The sequence below is a fragment of the Diplotaxodon limnothrissa genome, linkage group LG19 (genome assembly GCF_057381915.1).
Source record: "Diplotaxodon limnothrissa isolate DT_005_m linkage group LG19, D_limnothrissa_male_GT1.1, whole genome shotgun sequence".
Taxonomy (NCBI): Eukaryota; Metazoa; Chordata; class Actinopteri; order Cichliformes; family Cichlidae; genus Diplotaxodon; species Diplotaxodon limnothrissa.
Genome location: NC_140614.1, coordinates 16,026,287 through 16,033,609, shown reverse-complemented (window position 1 = coordinate 16,033,609; position 7,323 = coordinate 16,026,287). Strand labels below are relative to the sequence as shown.

Sequence of the window (7,323 nt, the reverse complement as noted above, 5' to 3'; positions counted from 1 at the left end):
CACAGTTATCTCTGTGAGCAACTCAAGCTAGTGAATGACACACACATAGTAAATTCACAGACACAGAAAATGGCATTTAAAATGTTAAATCATCACGCAACCTCGAGTGTTGCTGTCATCTTTCTGCTCCTGTAAAAGGAAACACATGGGTTCATCTGCACCTTTGTCAGGTGGGGGTTAGCTTCACACAATCATGTTCAGTCAGTCAGTCAGTTATTTTAAAAGTCTTACTCATTCACTCAGTGGTTCCTTCTTTTGCTAATTGTGGAAATTATCATCGCATTCGTTCCCACGCTCAGCAAAAGGACGTTATTTAAAAAAGAAAAATAATTTAGACTGGATTTCCTCGTTGAATCCTTTTTGGGGGGGACTCTCATTTCCTAATTGTCCCAAATAAGTGGCTTTCTCCTGAACCCATTTTAGATGTGGAGAAACTCACTTGCAACAATTTCCTTGACGACGTGTAACGCTTTTAATTCCCGACTTGCAGATCTGCTCAAAGAAAAGAAATTCACAAGCAAAAATCAGTACTTGTTCAAAAATGAAAAATAAAAAATAACAGAGATTATCAAACCAAACTCTCAGTGCACTGTGAAAGTATCAAAATAAAAAGGCCTTGTTAAGTCATGACACAAACTCCTCATCAACTTCACAACAGGAGAAGAATCATCAGCTAGATTCACTCCAAACCAACCATCAACTGCACAACACACAACATAACCCTAATGTCTTATTAGCTATGAGTTTAATCACCCGGTCTGTGCTCTTCACTCATTTAAGCCACAGATCTATTTTATTCAATTTTTCCTTTTTCCCTTCATCATAAAACATGTGACATGCTGTCATGCACTTCACAAAAGACGTTTGTTCTGATGTATTCAGAGTTGTGTATCTAAATACAGGATTCACTCGCACATCAAAACAGGAAACTCAGTGTTTTAGAGTCTCCACTCAACACACAACAACTCCAACACATCTCATTCACTCGTGCTAGAATTCAGTCACCTTTCATTAATCTAAGACCGATCAACTAATTTGAATCAGCTATTAACCCACTAGGATGACAGGACGACAGAAATGCATGTTCAAAATGTTATCACTAAAAGAGAATTTCCCTCATACAGTAAATTTAGTAGTAAACTTGTGCTGCATCAATCAAGCAGGAAGCTTCTCCCAATTTACCATTTTAACAACTAAATTTATTGTCTGATCACTGGTTGGTCAAACCAGGATCTTTTTTCCCACAAAAGTTAAACTGTTGTCCTGCAACCTGGAGAGTCAATTTTTTGCATTGGATACATTCAGTATTTAATAACAAGTGTCTGCTAAATTGACACTAATTTAACACTGATGAAAGATAACAAGCTAATTTTCATTGCATGGGTGTTTGTGTTATTAGGCAGGTCTAATGCATGTCTGTGGAGCTGCATCTCCAGCAGAGCATGTTCTTAAAGCTGCCTTTCCTACACACTTCTCTGCTATTATTTAATCATTTCTTAACTAATGTGCTATGAGTCTTCATGAGTCATTTTGTGTTTGGAATTGTTAGTAGGGTTAATGCATGTTCTGCTTGTGTGTGTGTGATTTTGTATATGTTTCTATTTTCGCAATGTTTCAGACTCCGTCTCAATTTTCCAACTTAAGCAGTCAGTTTTGTTTTTCCCAGGTTTGCTAACCCAAATTTTGATTTCCCACATTAAATAATTCCTATGTGTTCTCACCTAGTCTTCTCACTCTGTTGTCCTCTCCCACTTCAACAGTCCAATAGCAGGCAGTTTCTCCTTCAGCTTTGTCCTGTCCCTCCTCTGATGCGGTTGACTTTGTGCTAGTGTCTGAAGTGCTGCCGCTGCCTTCTTGGGCGACTTCTTAGCAGCTGCTGCCGGTTTCTTGGCTTTGGCCGCGGCGGGCTTCTTGGCTTTGCTCTCAGTAGCCTTGTTCATCTTGAAGGATCTGGAGGCCCCGGTGCCCTTGGTCTGCACCAGAGTGCCCTTCGCCACCAGACTCTTGATGGCGGTCTTGACACGGGCCTTGTTCTTGTCCACATCGTAGCCTCCGGCAGCCAGAGCCTTCTTGAGAGCGGCCACGGACAGGCCGTTGCGCTCCTTGGAAGCGGCCACGGCTTTCACAGTCAGCTTGCCCACGCTGAGGCTGACCTTCTTGGGCTTGGAAGTCATCGTCTTCTTCTTCTTGGCCTGAACCTCGGTGCAGGGCGTGTTTATGATGGAGCCTTTCCCACCACAGCGCTGGCACGTTGAACGCATCATGAAGGGTCCATTTCTTTCATGTCGCTAGCCAGCATGCTAGCTGCATGTGGCTTGCCCGAGTCACTCAGTCCTTTTTGAGCATTTCAACATGCTGCCACCGCCATCTTGCTCGCCCCTCCGTGGAATTCATCCAATCAGACAGGAAGATGGGTTTGCTTTCTTCTGCTGCTGCTGTTTGTCCACATTGCTGCTGCTTTGCTGGGACTTTTTGTGCTCAGGACTTGCTGCTGTCTCTTTATCATGTTATTGCTTTGGAGCTGCATTCCTTATCTTCAAGGAGGAGTGAGCTCACTTGTGAGGTTGAGAAACACATGGCACTGTAAATAAGTCAGCCAGAAACTTGGCCTGCATGTTTCCAATGATGTTAAACTATAACTTTCTTCCGACCGCTGCATGTGGAAAATTGATTCAGGTCTGCTTTTCACCTGAAAGTGACAAACTAAGACATTTCATTATTATCATCACTGCTTAATCAACACACATCTCTCTCTCTCTCTGTGTTTTTGTGAACAGTCTTTTCTTAAAAGCAGAAAATGAAATTGTAGATGTTTTTGGCTGATCAACACAAAACCTTTTTCCTATGATTTTTCTTTTTCATCTACAATATAAGTTCATTCTCTTTTTCACCCTTTTTTTTTCTTCTTCTTTACAATAGCTGGTGATCTGCAGAATCACCGCTCTCACTCACGATCAAAGGCAATTACTTTTACACAGCGCACAAAAACACTGTGACGTCAGACACATTCACACTCACTTTGTCATCTGCAAAAATAAATCACATGGCTGATGATATGTGCCATGGTGATCCGTAAATATGATCACCAGTTTATTTAACTATTTTTCAACCCAACAAACAAATAAACAAAAACATGATGCTGATGTTATGAACACTCTACACACAAGTCAAGATGCAGGAAAACTGCTCACGGAAACGCTGCACACTCCCTGTTTCCCCCTCTTTGAGTAGTTCCCAGACAGCTCTTGATCTGATAACGTGTAGCTTGCTCATCAGCTCAGAAAAAAAACTGCAACGCAACATCACACAGTAGTTGCATGCTCTGCCCACAGCGGCAAAGTCTTACACTTTCATATTCAACACAGCTTCTCCATCATGTACTTTTAGATGTTTCATACAGGGTTCAGCATATTAGTTGTTTTCACAGGTGTGCTCCATATCTCAACAATGGCTCATAACAAGACGACAGTCTTTCACACAGGTCAAGTGCCTCTATGCACTTCATTAGTTTAAATATTTACCTATATCACTTCACCTCACATGTCATTGTACTGAATTTAAGCAACCACAAGCTTAATGTAGATTACTTTTAACAACTATCCACCTCAATTAAATCTATGGTCTGGCACACAGGCTGTTGTCGATCAGGGCAAGCTAAAGAATAAACATTGTGTCAGCAAGGGGTGGGGGGAAAGCCATTCACCAGAGCATATCTTAAGTGCTGTGGACTGGCCTTCTCCACACGCTCTTCAAGGCTGGTGTGTTTTCTGAAAACTTCTAACATTTGAATCTCTTCCATTTATAAGCCTGCGATTAACCGCACGGCTCAGGTCCGCGTGACCGCGCTCGCGTGAACCCGCGCAGCTGTGGAGCCGTCGCTCTCTCTCTTTTTTACATAAATACTTTGTGCTGCCAGGAGCAAAGTCCAGCACAAACGTCTGTCTCCCTCCGACTCACTCTTGGTTGCTTAGAAACCCATGATAACAACAACAGTCGGTGTCACAGACCACATGTTCTGCTCCGCACACACTCACACACAACAACAACAACAACGACGACGACAATGACAACAACACAAAATAGGCCTACTGTCCAGCACAATCTGGACCCCGCGGAACTTCTCAACACTCCACTGAGCGGTGGAGAACTCACTACAGTACCCCACACAGCGGTCTGTATTTCGCCCCACTAAGACGGCGAACCAAAAAAAGTTCGAACTGCGCAACTCTGCGACTTAATGCTTCTGTACAAAAAACCCCACTGAGCGGCTTTGTACATCGCCCCACTTAGACGGCGAATTTTAGCCCCACTAAGTGGCCACGGACAACGCCCCACTGAGCGGCGAAGACGTAATTTTAGCCCCACTAAGCGGCCACGGACAACGCCCCACTGAGCGGCGAAGACGTACAGTTATAGAGTTGGACTCTAAACTTACTCGGTGTTGCTTAGCGTGTAATATCAGCCTCGAATCCCGCCAATCGCCATTCATCGAGGAGAAAAGACATACAGCGAATCCACAGGAACTTCCTGGCTGACGTCAGTCTTTCAGCGTGTCCCTCCTCCCCTCGGTGAATGCGATTCCAGGGCTCCGGCATCGAAGGATCAATTAATGATAGGTTTGTAGCATAAACCTATTCGCTGGAACGTTAAGACAATATAATTACACTGCAAGCAAGACGCAAGTAGGCAAGCTTCTTCATGTTTCTCGTGCACGGGAGAGAACCGGACAGGCACCGTTCCTTCGCTTGACCCCAGTTGCTCTCGTCGTTCTCCCGTACCACTGTTCTTTTATTGAGGTTACATGAATATGCATAAGTTCATTAACATATGACGTCTACATACAAACAAAGAGTACCTTGCCTGTGTGTGTGTGTGTGTGTGTGTGTGTGTGTGTGTGACTGCTGATCAAAGGGTCAAACATCCTTGGTCAGGAAGAGGGTAGACTAGACCCCCCCCCGGTGAGGAAGTCCAGCAGTTCATCTAAACAGAAAAGCACTTAGACTAGAACAGACGTAGCTACGTTAATCCTACCATAAAACAATAAGACACGGTATGACCTCTCATGCTCCCAAAGTGCTGTCTAATACACACAAAGTTTGCAGACTATCAAGGATCAAAACCTCTACCAATCTACAACTAATTACAAAACTCTAAGCATATATAAGTAAATATTTCTAAGCATAAATAACAATCAACAATACAAATCTAACAGGTGTCCTGTTCCTTTGTAACACTGTTGGAAAAGTTTTTTGCATGAGATTAATAAAATTGCCATTAACATAGCCACTTGTCTGGATTTCTTGGAGGTTGCAGTGATAGTTGGCTTACAGTAGCATGGTATTCTCTGCAAAGTCTACACTAGCCATGTCCATAAAATCACTCAGAAGGCATCCACACGATATAGCTCAACCACCTCAGGTCAAATTTTTTTGACATGGAGGAACAGTGTATGTACTCTGAGCTCACTCATATCGACCACTTGTATCCACCAATGCAGTTTTTAAGTCACTAACCAGAGCTCATGATTATAGGTGAAGCATAGACCCACTGGTAAATCTAAACCTCTGCCTTGAGGCACAACCCAGTTCCCAGTTCACCAAAACATCCACTACAACATCAGCATTACTGCTGATACTGTACCAACTCCACCAATCTACCTGTCCTTCTCACATTCTATCATTTGAGCACAGGATCCTGAAATAATTGCATTTCGTTGCTTGAGGCAGCAACTCTCCTCTAGCCCAAAGGGAGCAATACATTGTTTTCCAGCAGAAAACTAACCTCAAACTTAAACTTGAAGGTGCTGTCTTTCCTCTTGTCTGCCTCTCACTGGCCTTAAACTACCTCAAATGCCACCCTCCCATAAAGGCCAAAGAACCATGTGCAAAAAAATATTACTTCAAAGCAGAAAATTGAGACAAGGCAACACATAGTAAAATATGTTTGATAGATATGTTTGATGACACTGTGTCAGCTATATGGACAGACATATAGCTGACTTTGGTTCACTTTGTTACTAGGGTGTCAGTGCTCTTTAATTCTGCAGTACCCCCACAGGGCTGCCGCAAAACACATATATGCTGTCATGACCTTTCTAGTAACCTTGCAAGGGTAAAGAGACGCTACATCGTTCCATGCCCAAGAAGTCTTCGAAGGTTCTCAGTCATTCAGGTCATCGTAGTCTAAGGAGCTTGGAAAGAGAAGCGTCTGGACTTCTTTAAGTTGCTTGAAGACGTTTCACCTCTCATCCTAGAAGCTTCTTCAGTTCTAGACTCAAATGGTGGAGAGTCCCAGATTTAAATCCCGTGGGAGTATCACCCCAAAGAGGGGAAAAAGGACCCCCGTTAAGGCGTCTGGGAAGGGATCTCAAAACTGGATTATAGATGGCAGAGAGTTGGTGTCGTAAACCCCCGCCTCTGTTCAAAGATGGTCGCTCACAGTGGACATAGATGGCTTCTTTCACTCCTCTTTCAAACCATCTGTCCTCTCTGTCCAAAATGTGAACATTGGCATCCTCGAAAGAGTGTCCTTTATCCTTAAGATGCAGATGGACTGCTGAGTCTTGTCCTGTGGAGGTGGCTCTTCTATGTTGTGCCATGCGCTTGTGAAGTGGCTGTTTGGTCTCTCCAATGTAGAGGTCTGGGCATTCCTCGCTGCACTGTACAGCATACACCACATTGTTAAGTTTGTGTTTTGGAGTTTTGTCTTTCGGGTGAACCAGTTTCTGTCTGAGCGTGTTGCTGGGATGTCGTGCTTGAAGAAAACTCTGAGTTTCTCTGATACACCGGCTACATAGGGGATGACAATGTTGTTGCGTCTGTCTTTCTTATCCTCCCTCGCTGGTGTCTGATCTTCTTTTCTGCGCATCTTTGCTGACTTTATAGACACCCAATTAGGATAACCGCATGTTTTGAGTGCTTCCTTTACATGTGTGTGTTCCTTCTTTTTTCCTTCAGGCTTAGAGGGAACATGTTCTGTCTGGTGGTGTAGGGTCCTGATTACTCCAAGTTTGTGTTCCAGAGGGTGATGGGAGTCGAACAGGAGGTACTGGTCTGTGTGTGTTGGCTTCTGGTAAACTTCGATGTTGAGGTTGCCATTCTCTTCAATGTGCACAGCGCAGTCCAGGAAAGGTAAATTGTTGTCCTTTGTGTCTTCCCTGGTGAACTTGATGTTTTTATCCACAGCGTTAATGTGCGCAGTGAAGGATTCCAGTTCTTGTGTCTTGATTTTGACCCAGGTGTTGTCTACACATCTGTACCAGTGGCTGGGTACTCTTCCTTTGAAAGAGCCAAGAGCCTTCCTTTCCACTTCTTCCATGTAAAG

General features: G+C 43.7%; 1 pseudogene; it reads right to left on the bottom strand.

Annotated features, from left to right (window-relative positions):
* Window positions 1–1,667: 1,667 nt before the first annotated feature.
* On the bottom strand, window positions 1,668–2,434 carry LOC146611934 (histone H1 pseudogene; annotated as a pseudogene).
* Window positions 2,435–7,323: the final 4,889 nt, after the last annotated feature.